At 38.7% G+C, this 20675-nt stretch overlaps 1 protein-coding gene across 1 annotated transcript in view; it reads left to right on the top strand.

The window, feature by feature from the left end:
- The window catches only part of LOC103257170 (sushi repeat-containing protein SRPX), a 72266-nt gene that overhangs the window by 9523 nt on the left and 42068 nt on the right, over positions 1-20675 (top strand). The gene's annotated exons all lie outside the window — the stretch shown is intronic.

The following is a 20675-nucleotide window of genomic DNA, read 5'->3' as shown; positions in this document are numbered from 1 at the left end:
TTTAAAGGGGAGGGGCTCTCACATTTTCAGGGGGTTAGGTGGATAAGTGGTCCCCAATCCATCAATGGTATCTGAACAGGCTGAATTAGGATCACCTGGGAAGTCTGATGAAGTGGGGCTTCCTTGGCTCTAACTCTGTTATTTTGATTTGGTAGATCTGGAGTAGGACCAGTAATCTAGGGTGAGGGCCTGCAGACTAAGTCCAGGCGGGCCAAAGATGACCCACTGCCTGCTTTTGTATGATATATTAAGCTAAGAATGGCTTTAATATTTTAAACTGGTAGAAACGACCAAAAGAAGGATAATGTTTTGTGACACATGAAAATAATATGAAATTCAAATTTCAGTGTCATTGGAACACAGCCATGTTCATTTGTTTGGTTATTGTCTGTGGCTACTTGGAGATACCATGGCAGTTGAATAATTGTGACAGAAACCATATGGCCTACACAGCTGAAAAAACTTTTCTTTACAGGAAAAAATTTTCAATCTCTAATCCAAGGCCTTGCTACTCAAAGTATGTTTCAAGAACCAGTCTCACTGGGGAGCTTAATGGAACTGTGGACTTTTGAATGCCATCTCAGACCTATGAAATCAGAACCTGACTTGTAACAGGATCCCTAGGTGTTTGGGGCTGCTTTTTCTCCTAAGGCTCAGCTCAGGATTCATTTTGGAGATCCATACCAGCATGCTGTAACTAGCATTGTATGCTGTACTATTAATTTATCTGACACATAACTGGATGTCTTCTTCTCTAGATTTGAGGCTTGGTAACCTCCTAATATATTAGACCCTTTCAAAACTAAGTCACTGTTTTTTTCTTGCCAATTCTTGGCTAACATACGATGTTCTCATCTGAGGCTGGAGGTGGACTGCTATCTATTGGCAGACTTCCTTGCTGCCACCTGGATTTTTCTGGGCAGCAGCCTCTGGTCTCTCCAGACCTTCTGCCCTGCCAGGCTCTTGCTATGGGGTATGGCCCACAGCCCTCCACATCCTCCTATCCCCTTCCTTGAAGCAGCACTTCCCAGAGAGGTTCGTAGATATTCTATGGGCAGGAGGATACATTGTAATTAAGTTGGGACATCCTAGGTTAAGTGGGTTCCTTTACTGCAGTACTGCTCCAGGTTATTAATATGCTAATGTACCTTTTATCCTCCCAGAGAGGACAGGGAGGAATCCTGAGGACCACAGAATCTCAAAGTGTGATCCAAAGATCAACAGCTTGAGCAACAGCATCACCTGGGAACTTATTAGAGATATACATTCTCAGGCCACACCCCAGAGCTACTGAATCAGAAGCTGGGCATGGGGGAAGTTGGCCTAGCAATCTGTGTTTCTATAAACCCTCTGAGTATTCTGATGTACACAAAAGTGTTAGAACCACTCATGTGGATGTTTCCAAAATGTTTCCTCAGAACGTCTCATTATTCTAGTTTCACATTTGATGTTTACAATGAAAACTGTGTTTTTGGTTTTAGGACAGGGCATTTGGGAATATGGCATTGAATTTCCTGAATCATTTAATGGTGGCAGTGACCAACCCAGGCTTGGGGTCAGGGAGGAAGGAAGAAAAAAACTACCCTGGGAGTAGAATCATCTGCCCCACATCTGTCTGCCTAAACAGTTGTGTGCATACTTGGTTACAGGAAGTTTCCTCAAGTTGAAAACAACCAACTTCTGGCTGTTGCAAACATGTGATCTTTCAAATGTGTTTCTGCGTATTAAAATATGAAGAAAGCTGGGGAACAGTCTTTGAAATATTTCTTTCTCCTCCTGTACATGTGGCTTTTTTTCATATTACTCTCCTCTGCAAAATTTTCTCATCCAAATCCCAGAGCCATCTTTCCAGGCCAGCCAAGTCCAAATGACTTTCATCTGAGTGAATGAGTGACCCTTCTCTCCATGGAAAAGCCTCAGGAAGCATTTAGATCAGAGGGAAGCAGTGGCTCTCAGCACAAGACAACCGTACCTTCCTTCTCAAAGCTCAGCTCACTCCCTCTCATTCCAAAACATCTTTCTTTGCCATTCTCTATCAGGGTCAGTGGTGTCACAGCCTTTGGACCTGCCTGTGAACACTTTTTGTTGTTTGCTCTCTGAAGGTTTATAACTGCTGTGTTTTCACTTAGTTAAAAAATTCCGGTGACATTGAGGCTTGAGGGTGAGGTGGGAGGAACTTGAGGCTGCTGAGGGTAACAGAGAGGAGTGAGAGGTGAGAAAGCCACCCAGATCTTAATTTTCAGCAAAAATAGATGAGATCACTGACGACTTCCATTTCTATACTTCTTTTGAAGCAGAAAATAAAACTCATGTTATAGTTTACTTTTCTTGACTTGATGGTCTGAACAGTTACACATATCTTTAAAATGGCCCATTTGATATTGCAGAGGAGTTGAAAGTGTTATCTGATAAAAGCACTTTAACAAAGCTAGTAAAAATTAGAAAAGTAAAATGTGTTCATTATGAAAATATTCAAGCAGAGGCATAAAATGTTGAAAGCAGACCTACCCTTCATTGTCCTGACTCCATTCTCTTTTTCTGAAGTTGCCTCTCTTAATAGTTTGATATAAACTTCTAGGCATTTTTCTATGCTAGTGATTTTTAAAGAAACAAAAAAGGTAAAAAGAATGTATCGCCACATGCAGCAACAGGGTTGAATCTCACAGACATTATGCTGAATAAAAGAACCTGGACACAAGAGAGTACACACGATGATTCTATTTATATGAAGTGCAACAACAACATGTAAAACTCATTCATGGTGTTAGAAGTTAGAACAGCAGTTGTCTTTAGGGGGCAGCCACTGGGAGGGGCCACAGGGGGTCTTCTAGGGTACCAGAAGTGTTCAGTATTTTGGTCTGGGTGAGGGACTTATGGGTATACACATATATAAAAATGTATTGAGCTGTGTACACTTAAGATTTGAGCACTTTACTGTATGCTTACCTCAACTGTAAAGAAAAACGATACTCACAAAGGTATGTGTGGATGGGGCATAAATAGATTTAAGAAAGTTCTTCAACTGAAAGTATCTCACTGAAAAAGAGATACTTTGGTTAAATTTCCATGGCATCACCAGTCCCCTAGGGGGCATTTGGAAATACATGGTCGTGATTTTGATTGTTATAATGATGAAGAAGTGGCTCTACTGGCATTTAGTGGGCCTAGGCTAGGGATGCTAAATACCTCTTAATGTTCAAAAGAGACCTGTGCTATTAAGAACTGGCCCTCTCAGAATGCCCATAGCATCCGCATTGTGTCACACTGTTTTAAATGTTTGCAGAGTGTTCTACTGAGCAAGTGTTTATAACAGAGGTGTACTTTTTACCTAGTTTTACCTAGGTCGTTGCTCTGTCTTTGTTTAAATGGAGGTAAGGCCTCAAGAGCTAATGTGGATGGATGGGTCCTTTATTTGTTTCTGCCTTCTGAACAGAATTGTAAAGAAGTGGGAATCATCTCATTTGCTAGGGAAGGGAACAAAGGCAACTGTTAGCCCCCAAGGGTGAGCATGTGTGTCTCTTGCCCATGCTCTGTAGCTCTCTGAGGCCTCGGGCCTCAGCCAATGCTGGGATCTTCTGCTAATGGACTTGCTGCAGTCTCTCTTCCTTTTTTGTATTTCCCCTGTGTCCCAGTTGACCTCTGTAGAGGACAGTTATGCTTTTGGAGGACCATATGCCACATCACAAGTTACTTTTGTTCTACAATCTGGTTTTATTTAAAGGCTAGCTCTCTTTTTATTTGCCTGGGTTAAATGGGAACAGTCAGACTCCAGGGTTTTGGGAATGCTACTTTGTGAGAACAGGAGTTAGCGTTTGTTGAGGGACCCTGCTTTGGAACGAACTTTTCAGATTTAGGTGCCTGTGTTTTTCCTGTTTCTCCTTGCTCTCAGCTCTAGGCAATGGGCAGGGACACTTTGGCCTTCATAATATTAAATAATAGAAGGAGACTAAATTGGAAAAAATATTATTTTCCCTTGGACTAGAGTAATGCCTTCAATTTATAAAGTTATCCTTTTAACTTTCTTTTTGTTGGCTCTGTAAAGTAGGACCACAATGAATATTTCACAAATCACATGTTGTCTTCATTGTCTTGGCTAATTAAAGGCAGAGTGCCTGGGGACTGTGGGTGCCATGAACTCTGTCTAGTCTTCCTTTTGGGGTCTTGTGTGGAAGAATTTGAATAGAAGATGGAACATTATCTCACATTGTCTTTGGTGAAATGACTGCAGAGGCAAGGCTATCTTTGAGAGCTCATGTCTGGCAGGGATGATTCTCTCACCAGCCACCCACTCTAAGGCATTTTTATCTGGATGAAATCAAGTTAAAAAGGACATCTAAGAGTAGCCTTAACTGGGGGAAAAATGTTACATAAGGGTGGTGTTTGGGTACAAGAGAAGGAGGAGGTGTCCCCAGTAGGGTAGATCCCCACTTGCTTACAGCAGTGACCCACAGCAGTTGCCCAGTAAGTGGTACCTTATTGTCTTTTCCCCTTCTCTGTCTCTCTTCTCCAGTCTATCACTGTTCCTACTTTGTCTTAGGATCTGCTTTGGGGGGAACTCACACAGACAATGGATAAGCTGGAACTTAACCCAGGATATTGGTTTCCAATTCAAAGTTCTTTCTGCTGCTGAACTGATTCCTACTGAATAGAACTATCTAAGTCAGTGGCTCCACTCATGTGTCTGGCACTTCATCCGTGATGACTGGGATGCCTGGGATGGCTGGCCTCTCTCTTTACCTCTCCCCAGTCTTTCTACTCCATCTCTCCATGTTGCCTTTCTCTATAGCAGGGTAAATGGACGAAGCTACCAGGACACATACGGTATAGGCCCAGAACTATCACAGCATCATTTCAGTCACATTCTGTTAGTCAAAGCAAATCACAAGGCAGGGCCAGATTCGGAGTGGGGTGGTAGTGGATGGACTCCACCTTTTAATGGGAGGAGTAGCATGCATGTGCAGGATGAGAGGAACTGTTGGTGGCCAATTTTGCAGGCAATTCACTAGAGGGCTGGTTTGAGGGGGCGTATTGAAGATGGGTTTTTAATTTTCCAGGATGTTTGCTAGGTGATTTAATGCTGGACCCCAGGTTAGCTAACCAAGTGTATTAGGCAGTTTAGTTACAGAATGTGGCATGCCCAGATTTGCTGAAAGTTCATAAAACTGAGTAAATCTGCAGCCCTAAGAATATCCAAGGTTCATTTCCCAATGTTTATTGGTACTAGCACCACCTGCCCCCCAGACTTCTCTCTTCCTTTCATCAAAGACAGAGACGTTATAATCTTTTAAAAATAGATTCGGGGGTTACACATACAAATCCATTATATAAACATTTATTAAACTTTATGAACTCAAAATAGATCATAGACCTAAATATAAAACTATAAGTATAAAACTTCTTGATGTTAATAATATGGGATAAAATATTTGTACAATTGATTTAGGCAAAGATTTCTTAGACGTGACACCAAAAGCATAGTCTATAAAAGGTGTACTTGATAAATTACAAATCATCCAAATTAAAAAAGAAAAAAACTTCTGTTCTTTCAAAGATGCTGTTAAGAGGATGACAAGACACATATATAAATAATTTTCTAAACTCAATAACAGGAAAAACAAGCAATCCATTTTTTAAATGGACAAACTATTTGAACAGGTACTTTAACCAAAGAAGATATATGAAAAGATCTCCATATCGTTATTCACCAGCTAACTGGATGAACTCAGCCAACTTAACTTCTGCTTTTATTTGGCAAATGTAAACAGAGCTATCTGCTCTTCCAGGGAAGTGATTTGTGATACAAAATGCAAATATAAGGTATGGTTATATCTCCCACGAAACAAGGTACACACATTTATGCTCCTTGTAGAGGGCTGACTAGACATTTTCTCTGCCTCCCTTGCTGGACTTTATGTGACAGACACCCGCAAATTGCTAGCCATGACTGTTAAGTAACCACTGGCCACTAGCAATTTGAGGTAGATCATTTACCGTAAGCTCAAAGTGGACGTGGATGTCTCCTACCATGATTTTCCAAACCAGTCTGGTTTTTAGGGATCCCGAAAAAAAAATCTCTCACTGCCTACTTTTTCTGCCCTCAAGTGTCCTGATGTCCTTTCATTTCAAGGAACTTGCATCATTAGGGCCCATATAAAAGGGCTTAGTTTTCCTTGGTACTATTGATATGTAAGACATTTACTTTGACCTTGATTTTTCCTTTGAATTAATTTGTAATCCATGTAATCAACATTTTTGAAGTGTATTATTTTATATCATCATATTTTTTTTCTTCAGACCTAATGTTAAATTCAGTGATGAGTGCTTAATAAGGATACTGATTATGTGAGAAGTAAGTAACAGGACAGTTTTCATCTAGTTTCTAAATTTGGAAAAAGATGTTTGGATGAACAGCTGCAGTGTCCCAGATAATTTTCCATTTCTGTGAATCCCAAAGGCTCCTCTTCATGTATTTAACATTCATGAAATTCCTGAAATTAAAAAAAAACTGTGAGAAGAACACACAGGGTTCTTAAAAATAGCCTTATACTTGAGGTATACTCGCCACAAAGTAACCTCCACTGAATTGCCTGTGCACCTTTTTCAAAAGTCAGTTGACACTTTTTTGTGCAGATCTATCTCTGGGTTCTTTATTTGGATCTATTGATCTATGTGCCTATCTCTTCACCAATACAAATACTGTCTGTATTACCATAGCTTTATAATACGTCCTAAAATTCAGTAGTGTGAATTCTCCAACTTTATTCTTCTTTTCCAAAATTACTTTGGCTTCAAATGCCATATAAATTTTAGAATCAGCTTGTCTATATCTACAAAAAAAAAAGCTTACTTGAGTTCTGATTGGAATTATGTTAAATCTTTTTATTAATTTGGGAAGAATTGACATCTTTGCTATTTGAATCTTTCAATTCATGAGCACGGTATATCTTTCCATTTATTTAGGTCTTATTTGGTTTCTTTCATAAGTATTTTGTAGTTTTCAGTATACAGATCTGGTATGTGCTTTCTTACATTTATAACTAAGTATTTCATTTTCTGAAGGTATTGGAAATAATTTTTCCCTTAATTTCAATATCTAATGGTTTATTGCTAGCATATAGAAATACAATTGATTTTTGTGTTTTGACTTTGTATCTTGTGATAATCTCAGGTGTTATTTTGTAGATTCTTTAGGATTATGCCATTTGTGAATAGGGACAGGCTTATTTTTTCCTTCTTAATCTTCATATCTTTAATTTCTTTCTTATCTCACTGGATATGACTACCAGTACAATGCTGAATAGGAGTAGTGAGAATGGATGTTATTGTGTTGTTCTCAATCTTAGGGAGAAAGCACCTCATTCTTTCACCATGAAGTATGATGTTAGCTGTATGCTTTCTGTAGATACCCTTCTTCAGGTTTTGGAGATTCTCTTCCTAGTTGCTGTAAGTTGTTATCATGAATGGGTGTTAAATTTCATCAAATGATTTTTCTGTATCAATTGATAATGGTCGCGTGGATTTTTCTTCTTTAGTCTGTTAATGTGGTGGATTACATTGATTGATTGGTTTTTGAATATTAAGCCAGCCTTACATTCTCAGGATGTATACCATTTGGTGTTGGTATAGTATTCTTTCTATGTATTGCTTGGTTTTACTTGATTATATTTTGTTGAGGATTTTTGCATCTGTGTTTTTGATGGATATGATTGTAGTTTTATTTCCATGTAATGTCTTTGGCAGAGTAATGCTGGCTTCATAAAATGAGTTGGGACATGTTCTTTCCTCTTCAACTTTGTGGAAGAGATTCTGTAAAACTATTGTTTCTTCCTTAAATATTTGGTAGCATTCACATATGAAATCATTTGGGCCTGGAGATTTCTTTCTTTTTGGGAAAATTATCTATTTCATCTTGGGTGAGTGTTGATAGTTCGTGATTTTGGGGGGATTGATTCATTTCATCTGAGTTATAGGAGTTATGTGTAGAGTTATACATAGTATCTATAACGATATTCCTTATATTGGTAATTTGTCTCCCCTCTTTGTTTCTGTCAGTTGTACTTGAGTTTTGTCAATGATGTAAATATTTTCAAAGAACGAGCTTTTGGTTTGGTTGATTTTTCTCTATTGTGTTCTCTGTTATGTTGTTGATTTCTGCTCTTACCTGTATTACTTTTATTATTTTCTTCTGTGTGCTTTGAGTTTGTTTTTTCTTTATCTGGTTTCTTAAACTGGAAGCATAAATGATTGTTTCAAGGCCTTTTCTCTTTCCGATATAGGTATCTGATGCCATAAATTTCCCTCTGAAAACTGTTTTAGCTGCTCCCATTGCACTCTTTTTCCTTTCTTGAACTCTATTGACTCAAATGTTAAACCTTTAGATCTTGTCCCACAGGTCTCTAAAAAACTAAGAGAACTAAAAAGATTGAGACAAAGTTTACTGAGCAAGGGAAAGACAGAGAAAGACAAAAAGCCATGGGGGAATCTTCACACTCTTTTAAGAGCACATTTTCCCTAGAGAGAAAGGTTCCCCTTTCCTAGAATTTTAGGTATCTCCAGGCTCCTCCTGCAACTGTTCCAGCTGCCACTGCTGTCACTCCTGCCCATTGTCACCACAGGATTGTGTGGTGGTTGAGTCATGAGAGAATGAAGAAAATGAACATAAAACCAGGCATATTTCACATTCTCTCTGAGATATTAGAAGTCTGCTTTCCCACTCTTAGAGTCAGAGCTAGAGGGATTCTCCTGAAACTCTTTCTGAATCCAATGTCTACTTCTGTGTTTGAGTTGACTTCAGTCTAGTCCAGGGAATACTGAAGGAAAAATGAGAAAGTCACACCAGTTTAGTGGTACTTCAAATCTTAGCAGTTGGCCTGCTAGTATTATATTTTTTAGTCATCAAACAACTGTTCAGTACACTTTATTTAGGTTTTTCAGCTGCATTCAATAGGAAAGACAAGGTGATTACTCTGTCTTACCCAGAACTGGAATCTTGTGATCTGTTTATTTTTTTATTTTACATTATCTTTTTTCATGTCAAATGGGTGATTTCCTTCCTCCTTTCCTTCTTTCTTTCTCTCTTTTGTTCTTTTTTTCTTTCCTACTTTTTCTTGACTATGGTGCACAGCATATTGTTAGACCTTGATAAATAACTTTTGAGTTGGTTGCAGAAGTCTTTTCGTGTGTGGTTTTATAAATATTACAAGTCATTAAATTAATGGATTGGCTATCATTTGGAAACACTTTCTGCTTTCCAAAGATATATCTACTACAATGAGAATAGGGGAAAAAAATCACAATCTAAAAAGTGAGGAATAATGGTCTTATGGCATCATCTTGAAAGTTCAAAAGGATAATATATCTGTACCGGGCACATATATGTTACATTTTTTTAAGTGGACCCAGTTCCAATCAAAACCTTTTTAAAACAAAGTAATGACAATAAATATATATTGATAATGAAAGGATCACAACCATGCCAAATGATTATGCATCAAATGCATTATGTCTGTTATGGCTTGAATGTTTTGTACTCTCTAAAACTCTTGATGAGACTTAGTTGTAATTGTAACATATTAAGAGGTGGAACCTTGGCTGGGCATGGTGACTCAAGCCTGTAATCCCAGCACTTTGGGAGGCTTAGGTGACGTGATTGCCTGAGCCCAGGGGTTTGAGAACAGCCTGGGCAACTTGACGAGACCTCATCTCTACAGGATTGCCTGAGCCCAACAGGTCAATGCTGGGGTGGCTGTAAGCATGCCACTGAACTCCAGCCTGAGAAATAGAGTGAGTCTCCAACTCAAAAAAAAAAAAAAGGTGAAAACTTTAAGAGGTGATTGGGCCATGAGGGCTCTGCCCTCATGAATGGTTTAATGCAGGATAGGATTAGTTATCTCAGAAACAGGTTCCTGATAAAAGAGGGGAGTTTGACTCCCTTTCTTTCTCTGTCTCATGCACTCACTCTGCCTTCTGCCCTTCTGCCATGAAATGATGCAGCACCCGGCCTCACCAGATGCCAGCATCATGCTCTTGGACTTCCTTGCCTCCAGAATTGTAAGCTGAAAAAACTTCTTTTTGAAAAAAATAAGTAACGCAGTCTGTGATATTCTAACAACAGGAAATGGACTAAGACAATGTCCTTCTTCTGCTTTATTAGATAGCTCATATGAGTAGTGAATGATCAATCCTACTTATAGCCAGAGAAATGGAAATTGTGGAATTGGGGGAGAGTTAGTAAAAAGATGATCTTTCTCACAGATGAGGCTTTTCCATTTTTTAACTAGTTGCTTTTATTTTGGCCCTTGTATTGGTATCATCAAACATTAAACAACCTTAAAACATAGGTGAAATGATGTACATTCATCTATAAACCAGTGAACTTTGAGGAAAGTGTGGCTTATTTCCCAATGCAGTTAGGTAATCCCACTTTCTGCAGCAGCTCCATGAGCCACACAGGTCATGTGATAGGCAATCCTAGCTCAGGTGTTTGGCTCAGCTTCCCACTCTAGGCAAGCTAGTTCTGATCACAGATAAGCCAAACATGCATTTTTATTTTGAGCAGACATCCGAAATTGATTTCAGCTTAATTCCAATGATAGCTGAGATTTGGAAAACATTTGTTTTAACATCTACGTTCTATTCAAAACATCAACACAAGCCTAATCCTACAATTTAATAGGCTATTTAGAAGTCTTCTCTTTTGAACCAACATGCTGACATGCAATTCATCATTAGCTATAAAAACACTTCAGGAATATAAATCAGGACTGAAGTCTGAAATGGAGGCATGCTGCTTTCAACCCTGGTATCTGAGAAGTTTTCTCCTTTTCTCTAGCCACTCTGTCGTTTCATCAGTCTCATCTCCTCACCTGTATCATTCTGGTCACACTGTTGAAATCAAGTCTTTCCCTCTGACACAATGCTTCTTAATTTTTAAAATCTTCAATAGAATACACCACTTACATGTTTAAACAGGAAGAAACTAAGGCTCCTGAGAGATGGTGGGGCTGGCCAAAGTAATAGAGCTAACTAGTAGCAGAGCTAAATGAGGATTCTCAGCATCTCACTCTATTGTTTTAATTCTAATCTTTTTGAAAAGACTGTGCTATTCCATGAATCTCACCTCTGAATATGCCATGCTAAATTTTTTGTTTGTTTGTTTTGTTTTTGTTGTTTTTGCTTTAACTATTTCCTTGGGGGCGGGTACACCACACTTTTACTCCATGAAGAGAAACATTTTTTATAGTCCAGAAGTCTTACATTGTCTTGTCTGTTCTTTACTTTTTTGTACTTATCATGCCATGAATTCATAGGGATTCGATTCCAGCAGCTCAGGCTCCTTCCCATTGGTTCTCACAAAGTGTGTTTCTCTGGGTGGAGCAGGCTGGCATTTCAACTGAACCCAGATACCTTTCTCTTTGGCTTCCTTCTTTTTCTGATCATTTTCCTTCACTCATTTCAGGAAGCTATTTTGGCTGTTAGAATGCTTAATATGCTCACTACACACATTTATTCTCTTGGCAGGAATCTTACCCTTAATGTGTCTGTTTACAACAATGCCAACAGCATGCTGGGTAACATTGTAGACTCTTCCAATTTTGCCATGGAATCATTTGTTAGGCATTCCTTTTTAAACAGTACCTATTCCCTTGATGTCTGCAATAGCACCTTTCTTGTAAATTCACGTGTATGTGGCCAAAGGGACAACTCCATGTTTTCTAAAAGGCCTAGAGAAAAAATAACAGGTGCCTCTCCTCTTTCCATTTGTGTTCCTCATATGGGAGAATTACTGGAGGATGGCAGTTCTGGCCAAAAGGAAAAGCCATGCTGTTTCTAATCCAATCATAACATTTTTCAATAACGAATATGAAAGAAAACCAACTTGTGATGTTTGAAGTCAGGATAGTAGCAGGATTCTGGTTATGTTCCGTTTCTTGATCTGAATGCTGTTACATGGGTGTGTTCAATTTGTGACAATTCATTGAAATGAGTACTTTTTAAAAATAAAGCATTTATAAAAAGTATACAAAAAAGAGATAACTCCCAGCAGTGGACAAGCTGGGAAAAGTAAGCAAGACAAATGGCTTATGGCATGATCCCTGATTTTTTGCTTGGGCCCCAGAACTTAATATTCTACTAATGCCCTTTATTATGCAACAAGTCACCTTTCTCATCCATCTTAAAAATTCATTTTCCTCTTAAGGCCCTTTTATTCTGCTCTCCAGGGTACTTTTGCTTCCTGGCGCCTACCTAATGTTTGTACCATCAGTGTTGCAGGATACTACTTAAAAAGAAGCATTTGCCACAACCCAGAATCATAGCAAATCATGCAGTGATTTTGGCCCTCACCCCAGGGTGATTGCTTGTTTAATATTCACCGTGAGTATTTCAAACAAGCCAAGGCACATCTGGATTCATAGTTTTCCTGCACGTCTGTGCTCCAAGGCTCCAACAATATGTGCAATAAAGAGTCTGTAGCTTATTTTCTAAATGACAGCACTGAAACCTTTTGTTTTTCTTTCTTTGAATTGAAGCTGAGACACACGAAATTGGTATTCTCTGAGGGTTTTTTCTTCCCCTTTTCCCCATCTTTCTTTTACAGCAGGGAAAGGGACAGGAACCCAAGTTTGTAACTAGCAGTGAATTGAAAACCATAGATCCTTCCCTCCTCCCTAGGGCTGAGGAAATGATCTTTTGTGGATATTCATCACTCTGCTTTTTCTTTTTTTAACTTTCTCTCTCTTAGAGTCTTGTTTCATGCCTTTCTATCTACCACTACCTCCCTAAAGTTTGCTTTTTCATGTCCTAAAAGTCCCTCTGGAGTCTGTCAGCAAGACATTGTTTGGTATTGTAATTTCACAGAATCATAGAATATTAACCTTGGAAAGGGCCTTAGAGCTCCACCCTACTCCAAAATGCAGGAATCCCCTCATCACATCCTTTTTGCCAACATCCTTCAGCCTCATGGGAACACTTCCAGCTTCAGTAAGCTTTGATGGTATCTCAAGATGGTCTTGAAGCCTTAGAAAATCCTTCCTCACATTGGGCTGAACCCAATTCTGCATAACTTCTAGCTATTATCCTAGTTTCTCACTTTTGGAACTGCACAGAGTATGTTTCTCTCTCTCTCTCTCTCTCTCTCTCTCTCTCTCTCTCTCTCTCTCTCTCTCTCTCTCTCTCTCTCTCTCCCTCTCTGTCTCTCTGTCTTTATCCATGTAATGGCCATCGAGAAATCAAAACACAAGGATCCTATTTATTTTAAGTCTAATTTTCTTCAGGCTACAAATCTAAAATGTCTTCACCACTCAACAAATATTTTGTTTATTTGTTTACTTATTTATTTGTTGTGAAAGCTCGCCTACGTTGGTCATTTTCTGATTTTTCTTTCTGGCATCTTCCAGTGTGTCTGTGTTCTTCTTAAAGTGTGACCCCAAGTGATACATGTTTGAGGTGATGGATATGCTAATTGCCCTGATTTGGTCATTGATCTTTGTATATGTGCATCGAAATATCACTCTGTGCCCCATAAATATGTACAATTACTGTGCATCAACTAAAAATAAAAGAAAAAAAAGAATTGGCCCAAATGGCCTGATACTCCAGTGTGGTTGGTACAGTCCAGGATAAACCAGAATTTTGTTTTAGCCTCTGTCCTTTTAAGGCCATTGTTACTCTCTCTTATTTAAAAAGTACTTCACCTGCTGGTTCACAATGTGGACAATTAGCTGACTGCTCTTTCCCAAGCTTGCCAGGGCAAGTCTCCTTCATGTTGAGCTTACAGCTCAGTGTATGGAGAAAAATACAAGATTTCACATTTATGATCTGCATTAAATTCCTCCTAGTAAGTTTCAAGCCAGCTACTGATTACAATGATTTCTTCATCTGCCATTTTATAAATTATAAAGATGTGGGGTACACTTCAGGGTTAGGTATACAAACGTTAATTATGCAGGTACCCTTGTAGATGAGGTATGCCCCTCCCTCCCCTAGCAGTTTCCCTCAACAGCCACTAATGCAAATCAATCCCTTCAGCCTCACTCAACATCAGAGAAATGCAAATCAAAACCACATTGAGATACTACCTAACCCCAGTAAGAATGGCCATCATTAATAAAACACACAACAACAGGCAAGGATGCAGGGAAAAAGGTGGGAATGCAAACTAGTGCAATCTCTTTGGAAGACAGTGTGGCAATTTCTGAAAGAACTAATTGACCTTCCATATGACTCATCTGTCATTTTTACTCATCTGTAGCCAACGCTGTTGATACCCTGCCCCATCTCCCCTCAACCCACCTCTGTGTTCACCTGCAGTTGAGGTGGGCAGTTCCCAAACATGATGACAGCTTCTCCTCTTGCATGTCTCAGAGGCTTTGCCTTTGGGCTTTCTCTAATGCTGTGGGAGCCTGGTCAGCAGGAAGTTCTAGAAGAGTAGGAGATTTAATATCCCTGGGGCCAGCCCTCAGTCAAGAAAAGATAGGATACAGTGGGTGAATACAGTGGGTAAATATCCCAGCTTCCATGTCTCTGGGTTGTATTTTTCCAGAGGCTCCTCAGTGTGGAATGAATCCAGAATGCTTCCAGAAGTAACCTTTTGGGGACTTTCCTTTTCCTTTCTCATTCACCCTACCTTCTCACTGGACTTCCTGGGATCACCTTCCAAATGAACTACCTGCACCTAAGTCTTTGTCTCAGCATCTGCTTTTGGAGGAACAAAACTAAGATCCTATCTGCTCTTTGTTATGTTCTTCAGATTTCTTCTTCTTCATTTTTCTTTTACTGGTAGAAACACACAGAGCCCCGTAGTACACCTGCTGAGAAGGTGTTATCTGTCAACGGGTTTTGAAATTTGTTTAATGGGTTATGACCAGCATTTTTTCAAAAGTAAAATGGAGTAGAATAGCAAAATGAGAGACAATCACACCTTAAGTATTGTCTGTGAAACTTATTTTTCAGCTATATAAGTTCATATATGTACTGAGTCACAAGATGAAACTTCTTTTGTACTATGGGTTGTGGTTTAAAGTTGAAAAGTCACTGCTTTCTGTGAATACAATTCATAAATAAATATTTCTCTAAATGGGCCCTTATGCAAACTGGATGTATCCAAGGAGACATTCTCTTGAATAAACCAAGGAAATTAGGTTACATTTGTCTGATTAGTTTTTTTTTTTGTTTTTTTTTTTACCAATGCTGATTTCAAATTATCACCATTCTAAAAAATTCTTCATATTTTTCTGGTTAATAACATGTTCTGGTCAGGTGTGGTGGTGGCTCATGCCTGTAATCCCGGCACTCCAGGAGGCCTAGGTGGAATGATTGCTTGACCTCAGAAGTTTGACACCAGCCTGGGCAACATAGCAAGACTTCATGTCTACAAAAAAAGTCAGAAAATTAACCAGGCATGGTGGTGCATGCCTGTAGTCGCAATATTCAGGATGCTGAAGTGGAAGGATTGTCTGAGCCCAGGAAGTCGAGGCTTCAGTGAGCCATGCTGCACTCCAATGTGGGCAAAAGAATGAGACCCTGACTTAAAAGAATAATAAAAGTTTGTTATAAAATAAAGCTTGGAATATAATTGAAAATGTCCATGGTTATAGCTCCCACACCCCATATTTTTGCCCATTGTAAATGGGTAATTTTACCCACTGAAAATTACCCTTTGTGGGAATGCTTCAACACTGTTGGTGGAAATGTAAGCCGGTTCAACCTCTATGGAAAGCAGTGTGGCAATTCCTATAATAATTAAAAATTGGTCTTCCATATGATCCAGCAATCCCTCTCTTGGGAATATACCCAGAGGAACATAAATGACTCTACCAAAAAGACACCTGCACATGCATGTTTATTGCCACACTATTCACAATTTCAAAAACATGGAACTAACCCTGCTGCCCATCAAAGTAGACTAGATAAAAAAAATGTGGTACATATACATGATGGAGTATTACATAGCCATAAAGAAGAACACAATCATGGCCTTCGCGGCAACTTGGATGCACTCGGAGACCATCATACTAAGTGAACCATCACAGAAACAAAGAACTAAATACCACATGTTCTCACCATAAGTGGGCCCTGATTGCTAGTTACATTAGCACAAGGGTGAGATTGCCAGTCGTTGGGCACTGCTAGGGGAGGGAGGGTTGGAGGAGGGTGGGAGGCATGCAGCAACACAAAGGATACCTGGTCCACTACCAGGAGAAGTGAAGGCCAGTTAGAAGCCCAGACTTGGATGCAGCCTACTTATATAATAAATTCTCATTTGTAAACCACAACTCTATAAAAATAAATAAATGTAATCTTAAAAAGAAAATTATCCTTTGTAATGTGTCTTGACACATCTTTGGTTTTCCTTAATTTTTCAGTGATTTTGAAGAAAAATTCTACTGTCCATCCTTTATATTATTTTGAGCCCTGGGATATATTTCCTGGATCTGGAAATTTGAGCTCAAGTAAAACAGCCAGCTAGAGTCTGATTGCTATTTAATTGCATGCTCCTCTTCCTAATCTCTGGATTTTTCCAGTATACAATAGTAAAGCAAGAAAGATTTTAGATGGAATTTAAGGAAGAACTTTTAAGTGCCCTAGAGGTAAAATGTTGAGAGCAGCTTGTAAACAGGGATGGCTATGTCTCCAGACTTTGAGTTTTGATTGGGTCATTCTCAACACTCAAGGTTGGTGCCTGCATCAGATTATCTTCGAAGAGCATTTCCAGATCTAAGACTCTCTAATTTTATTGGCAAAGTGTGTCTTGTAGTTGGAGTTCCAAATTGTCATCCTCAAGAACTTTTAGGATAAACAAGTTCTTATAATTGCAAACAAAAGAGAAACAAACCTAACAAGCAAACTTTTTGCGTCAAAGATATTTTAATTGCTAGAGTTTAATAAATTAAGTTAAACAATGAGTAAAACTAAGAAATATTTATATACTATGGATAAGGTTTTAAAAAAATACAACAAATATCTTTACTTACTAGCAGAAGAACATTACCAAAAACAGAACATAAATGTTACCTTGTAGTCTTTGCTGTTCCCCTCACTGAATTCTATCCCTCTCCCTATATCCTCAGAGATAATCAGTGTCCTAAACTTTGTGTTTACCTTTCCTATAATTTTCTTTATATTATTACTGAACGTGTTTATATCTCTAAAAACATATTATTTACTTTTACATGCTTTTGACCTTTGTATAAATGGACGCATACTGAATATATTCTTCTACAACTTGTTTTTTTCACTTAATATTAGATTCTTGAGACTTGTTCCTTGCATGTGGTTTGTTCATTTACCTTATTAAGATCCCGTTGCATAATTATGCCATAGTTTGTTTGTATTACTCTTGATGTGCATTTGGGTTGCTGCTAGTTTTATGTTCTTACAAACAGTTCTGCTGGGAAGATTCTTATCTATCTTCCTGGAACATTGTTCAGAAATTTTTCTAGAATAAATCCTGGGAGTGGAATTGCTGGATCATATGCATACATATCTTTGACTTTGTCCAATAATACCAAATTGTTTACTAAAGAAGTTATAATAATTTAAACTTCTACCACCAATGCGTATTTCTATTGCTCAACGCCCTTGTTGATCTTGTCAGATTTTTGACTTTTTCTAAATTAATGAGTATGAAATGGTATCATTGTGGTTTTAATTATTATTAATAGGATTTTAGTAACAGTAAAATAGCAATAATAATATGGTTCTAAATTCTCAGGGGAAAGTTTTTCCATCTTCCACTCAGTGCCAGGATACAAAACAAGAACTTTCCTTTGCAGTCCCATGCATGATATGGATTTATTTCTAGTTCACTCTTTACGCTGAGAATATAAGCTATTGTGTTAAGGGAGGTGGATAGTCTCCTCTAAAACTGCTGTAGCCTCACTAGCCCATGGAAATCAAAGCTCAAATTGTTCTAAGAATGAAAAGTGAGCTGTAATATTTGGCCTGCAAAAAGTATATTTTACTTTTTTGCAAGGTCAAAGTGGATTTTGAGTTCTTTTAAAATTTTTCATGCAGAATTTTTCATTGATTTTCATGTGAGCACAATCAGGCTACATGGCTCATCACACTGCCTGGAGTAGGATTCTAATTGTTTGACTTTGAAATTGATTCCCTTTTCAACCTATAGTTACTTTTAAATGTATTTCATGGGATTGAGCCAGAGCAATCTGTAATTTGATGAGTTGGAGGATATATGTACCTTCTCAAATTACCCCCCTCAGATTCACAAACTAGAAAATTTTTAGTGGAGATGGCTAATCCTACACTTATTCAAGATTTTACAACAACAACAACAAACCCCAAAAAGTTGCCATTTGCTACTTTTGAGAATGTGTGTGTGTGTTATGGAGGGAGAATCACTAAGGGAGGAGAGGAAAAGTCTACCTAGGATGTTTCTGATTTATTGTCTGTTTTAATTTTTTATTTACAATTTCTTTTTCAGCATTTCATTTAAGAAGGGTAGTTCTAGGAGACGTTGGCATTCATGCTCTAAAATTGCCTATGTCTTAGCTTTTCTAATGCATCTGTAGCAATGAAGAAGATCCCATACCCGATTTGATTGTGCTGTACAAAATTTTAGCATGACATGACTACTACTTTTAAAGACCCATACCAGACCAGTGTGTTTGCATTTTTTTCTTTCTTTTTGGATAGGTTTTATGTGAACACAACGATTAGATCAAATAATATATGTGAATTACCCAGGGCAGTATCTAGGGTAGTGTCTGTTCACTAAATAGTATGTCCTTCTTCTCCCTTAAAAGCCACAAACTTCTGTGTTAGGATCACTGGTGTCTACCTTGGCCAAATAAGACTGCATAAGGTGGTGCTGTGCAAAACTGTTTCTGCATGGCGAAAGGTTAGAGAAATAGTTGCTACTTCATTTCATTACCTTTTATTTGGTCATTTCCCTCTTACCCTGGACTTGTAGCTGCTTACCAGGATGCTAGAAAATTGCTCGGAAAGACTCAGCTTTGGCCAAGTTTCCTTAAAGGAAACTTCTTCGCTGACCCATGGTTTCTGAGAATTGACTTCATCCCTGCAAATGGGGGCTTCACCAGCAACCCCCATTTCCCTCCCTGCAGACAGTCTTGCCTTGGCCCTATGGTTTATTGATGACTGGAGGTGCTGGCGGAAGGACAAAGGGAGCTTGTTACTGCAGGCGCTTCTCCAGCAAGGGGCTGGGAATGAGCCAAAGTGCCTGTAGGCTCATGTATTGACAAGTTGCAGCATCCTTGAGAGCAATCAGGAAATAAAAATGGTAATTTATGTTTGCATCTGGAATTCCTGAGCTTTAAGATTTTGGATCACAGTGCTCTCAGTAAGAGAAACCAGGACACACATATAAATATCCATATCCTTATTAACCTCTCTGTTAGATTCTATCTGGGTCAACAGATCAAGACTGACAATTAGCAGGACAATTGTACCAGAAATAGAATGAACCTGAATGCTGTGTTTCAGGGCAGAGGGCAGCAGGCATGGGAGGGAGGAGAACGTCCTACCTATCTGGTGGACACTGAGCCACCCCCAGGCACACTAATTTGTGGCTTAAAACAGCTCTTATAGACTCTCCATAAGTCCTGATCATCATTAATATTATGATTTCCAAGAAAAAGCAAATTTCAAGTTACAAGCAACTGACTTACAAATGCACTTTTGGGACACTGACATCTGTAGGTAGGAGGCCACCTGACACTACTGTCATCAGTGCCCTGATATCCTAGCAGGGTTACAAGCCACCCTGTGCCTCTCTGAGGGCCTCTCTTTGGACAGGGAACTGCATGTGGTATTTGTTGAATAACACCAAAATCCTATTGATCCAATATTTTGTCCTCACTTCTCTGTTCTGTTGCCTAAGTTTCCCTATAAGGATCGGAAGATCTCCATATAGTGAAAGAAGGCATTTTGGGGACCCAGTGTATAATTAGTTGTGTTAAGGCATTATGTAAACTTGAGAGTGGATAAAGGCCTTAGTTGCTATGTATAGCAAAGACTGCTCTGATTATCAACTTGGGATTCCTAGTTAAGTTGTATAACACAATTGTTTTCAAACTCTTTTGATTGCTACCTGCAGTAGGAAATATATGTATTTTACATCACAATCCAGAACACACACACACGAACACACACACACACACACACACACACACACACACACACAGAGAGAGAGAGAGAATGTGATTAAATCTAAGACTCTTGTCAGAGTCTATGTGTGGTGTGTGGTGTGTAAAGAGTATTTACTATTTTTTCCTATTCTAATCTAATGTCTTTTATTGCAAATGAAGCTGGTCCTACCAGCTCACTAATGTGTTTTAAGTCTGAGCTACAGTATTATTTTGAAATAAGGAATTGGAAGTGATACACTGAGACTGACTTGTTATCCCAAATCAGATGTCTTCCCATATGTTTTAGTCATTTGCTTCATTCAGATGTGAATTCATGGTCTACTGTTCAAGTCATAACTCTTGATGGCACATGACTGAAACCAATCTTGAACTAGTTTTGAAAAAATGGGGGTTTATTGTTTTATGTAAGGGCAGGGGTATGTTGGAGGGACCAAGGAATACTATAACTAAAAGTTGAAATGCTGTGGGATTTCTTTCTCGCTTTTTTTGTTGTTTTGCCTCTGCTTTTCTCTTATGGCTTCATTCTCTCAGATTCTCTATGGTATT

Source organism: Carlito syrichta, unplaced genomic scaffold, assembly GCF_000164805.1.
Source record: "Carlito syrichta isolate Samal-C Ts95f unplaced genomic scaffold, Tarsius_syrichta-2.0.1 Scaffold301603, whole genome shotgun sequence".
Taxonomy (NCBI): Eukaryota; Metazoa; Chordata; class Mammalia; order Primates; family Tarsiidae; genus Carlito; species Carlito syrichta.
The sequence above is the reverse complement of the archived record's forward strand: the minus strand, read 5'-3'. Positions and strand labels throughout refer to the sequence as shown.